Source organism: Ischnura elegans, chromosome 1, assembly GCF_921293095.1.
Source record: "Ischnura elegans chromosome 1, ioIscEleg1.1, whole genome shotgun sequence".
Lineage (NCBI taxonomy): Eukaryota > Metazoa > Arthropoda > Insecta > Odonata > Coenagrionidae > Ischnura > Ischnura elegans.
In genome coordinates, this window is record NC_060246.1 from 107,495,743 (window position 1) to 107,499,562 (window position 3,820).

Consider the following 3,820-nt stretch of genomic DNA (forward strand, 5'->3'; position numbering starts at 1 on the left):
TTCGAGTATTTTCCTCCCAGCTTTTGGAAAAGTGTGGTAGAACAAAGCAACCTGTATTCAGTACAAGTAAGAGATCATCGCTCCATTAATATGACCTACGATGAAATCATCAGATTTGTTGGCGTGTCCATTTTGATGGGTTCACTAAATTATCCGCAAACAAGGCTGTATTGGAGTAGGGATTTGGCCGTTCCTCTCATTCAAAAAGTCATGTCACGGGACAGATTTTTCGAGTTAAGGAATCATTTACATTTCGTTGACAAATTTGTTACTAGCGATAGCGATGACAAGTTACAAAAAGTAAGACCGATACTTGATGCCTTTTTGAAAAAATGTCACATGCTACCTAGATCGAATGAACAATCTGTAGATGAACAAATGATTTCTTTCACTGGTAGATGTCCTAATCGACAGTATGTACCGAATAAGCCACATCCAGTAGGACTAAAAAATTTTGTTCTTGCAGAAAGAGATGGTCTTGTTCTTGATTTTCATATCTATGTTGGAAAAGGAACCATTCCTGATAAGGACATGAGGGAGCTTGGTCTGGGCGCAGGAATTGTGAAGTTGCTAACGAGGACGATCATCCATTCCATCATCTACTGCGACCGCTTCTTCACTAGTGAAAAACTAGGTGATTACCTAGTGGCAAATAATTTTAACCTCTGTGGTACTGTCATGAAAAACAGAGTAGGTGGTGCACTTAGTATTTTGAAATCCGACAAAGAATTAAAACGGGGTGATTATGACGAGGTTCTGCGCAGTGATAAAAAAATGTGTTGTGTCAAGTGGCAGGATAGTAAGGCAGTCACTATGCTATCTACTTGCATAGGTAGTGAACCCCACTCATCTTGCTTGAGATGGGACAAAACAGAGAAGAGGAAACGTGAAGTCAACCAGCCTCTAGTTATAAAAAAATACAACCAATGTATGGGAGGAATTGATCTTTGTGATCGACTTCTAGCATATTACTCTTCTTCAATGCGTACCAAAAAATGGCCTTTACGGGTATTTACGCACTTTGTTGATTTGGCTATAGTAAATTCCTGGGTAATGTACCGCCGAAATTGTGTGAAGGCAGATGTACCAAAAAGAGAAATTGCCTCACTTTTGCAATTTAGAACTCGATTAGGCAATGCAATGATTCACTTTGAATCTGGAAGGGTTGAAATCAGGGAGGAGATCCAAAAAAAAAGAGGCAGGCCATCAAAATGTAGTTCAATTAGTCCAGGCCCTCATGAGAGTTCTAAAATATGTGTAAATGAAGAAACAGGCATTGAAGATCAGCAAATTGACCACGAGGATCAAACCCAGCAAAAACGTCGAAGAATCATACACCCTGTCAATGACGTCAGATTTGACAGGATAAATCATTGGCCTATTTTTAGCAATGACAAAAATGCATCACGATGCAGACACACTGGCTGTTCATCAAGAACTAGGATTAAATGCCAAAAGTGTGATGTATACTTATGTGTGAGCCTCAATGGCTGTTTTCAAAAATTTCATACAAGGCACTAAACATGCTGAAAGAAAACAATTGTTTTTTATTTTTTTAAGATTGTATTATGTATCATAATAATTGAACTATTTGATTTGTACTAAGATTTTAATTACTTATGTGCCTTTATTTTAATGTCATTGTAATTCATACTTGACATAACTGTTTATTTGAGAAATATTAAAAAATAAAAATTACTAAAAAAATTATTTATTCTTCATTTTGTTGATAAACTTTTATATTTTTATTCGTGGTACAATTTTTTCGCATGCAATAATAGTATTTGATCAATTAAGTAAAAAAAGTACATATATATCGCAATAAAAAACAGAAAAGTATATTTCACAATCTGCATATATGATCCTCATGTCCACATATGTGGACATAGAATATTTTAACAATTATAGAAGCAATTTCAAAAATACTTCCACACACAATGTCAGTAGTCTCATATGTGCTAAATATTAGCAAGGAAACATTTTTCTGAGAGCCAGGTTTTTTTCGGGACCGAAGAGGTTAAGGCAATATTGTGGATCCTTTTTGAGGAAAGAAAAAGGGGCATAATGATCTATCACGCCGGGAACGGGATGGAGAAAAAGATTCTGGGCGACAAGCACGCGCCGCGGCCGTACTCTCCACGTCCACCAACCAGTGGTGAATTCCGGCGCCCGGCTAATCAACCGTCCACCAGTCCAGAGATTACAACAATAAGAGAAGAGGAAAGTTCATCTGAAATAGGAATTACAAAGATTCAACGTCCTCGACATCTTTGAATTCTCGAGGGTGGATACAAGTTAAACTTTAGTGACAGTGGGATTGGATATAAGAAATTCTTGTTTCCCATTCATTACCATTGGCAAAGTTGGTGGGTTTGGTGTAAAACTTGACTACGGTGACATCTGTGAACTGCTAAAATGTGAAAGCGTTATCGCCTCCTATTTCTATACAGATATCGTGCCAATTAAAATTTACGCTGGAAAGTGTGTTCTAAAATTCAAGACAATATTCGGAACAAAATCCGTCGTTCTGAAAGAAGCAAATCCTACCGATGACCGTATCTGAGTTTACCTAGATAAGTCTTCATGGTACGGTTTATTGGACTGTGCAGAATGTGTTCGACTACGGTGGGAAGAGCGAAGTGTGTGGTCCTCTCATGCTCACAAACTATTGAAACTTTATTTAACCTCCATAAATCGAGATATTGATGACGGAGAAGACGGTGAACTACGAGAAATCATTTCACGAGAACATGTTTCAAGTGCGCGGATTAATACAGACGAGATTAGCAATACGCCACACTAATTAAATGTTCAAGCTCTTTCCGAGGAAATAAGTGTAGTCCTGAGGACTCACGCTGGGAGGGATTTCATGTACGAGGAAATTTCAAAAAGACACACAACATGGTGTTTTCAGTTGATAAAATCAGAGTAAATGTTTTTCCTCTTCAATTAATTCTAAATTTATTTTGTAAAATATATGTAATAGATTGTTTATGATATTATTTTCTTCAGAAAAGTTGTATTTGCACCTCAGGTTTTTTTTATTTTTGAAATTGGATGCTATTTATGTAACTGTAAGCAGCATGGGTTGAGGGCCTCTGTCCTGCCTTCCCCTTCACCTCACGCCACCCACCGCCACGCGATGTTGAGTCCGCAGTCCTTACTTCCTTCTCGCATCCCTCCCCGTTCCTCACCTCAAGCGTGGGACCGACGCAATGTCAGCAGGATGGAGATACCACGGGACGGCGGAGTGGGAGGAGATAGAGCGTCTATGCATGCAAAAAGAGGACGCTAGGAGAGTGCTTGGCGACGGTAAAGCACGAATGTGCCTAATAAGCCTGCTTCGAGTAGTTGGAGAGTTTCCTTTTAACTAATCCTGCCTTTCCCTGATGCTATCGATATACTGAACCTTACATAACGAGTTTAAATTCTGCTAATGCAAACTTACCGAGTTTTCATTCATTTTTTGTGTATTATTGTATATGTTGTGACACAAATAAAATCACAGTACACAACTGTGTATTTGATCGATTATGCCTAAATTTTGGTTTTTATTTAAAAGGATATTGACCCAAATCCCAAAATTAAGTACCATTTCTGTCAACTTCATCATTACTTGCAACAATTGCCATCAAAAGTCACGAAAGAAAAGGGAGGGGGAGTGTTTCAAACCTGGGATGCAAGTCTAGTTGCCTTCATCGTCTCAAAGAAAAAAGGGGTAGGGGGACCGACTCGTAACTATTTTGAAATACACCTCGTCAATACCGCGTCCTAAAGAGAAGGGGTTCAGGGACCAACGTAGGTGTCGTATGAGAAGCAT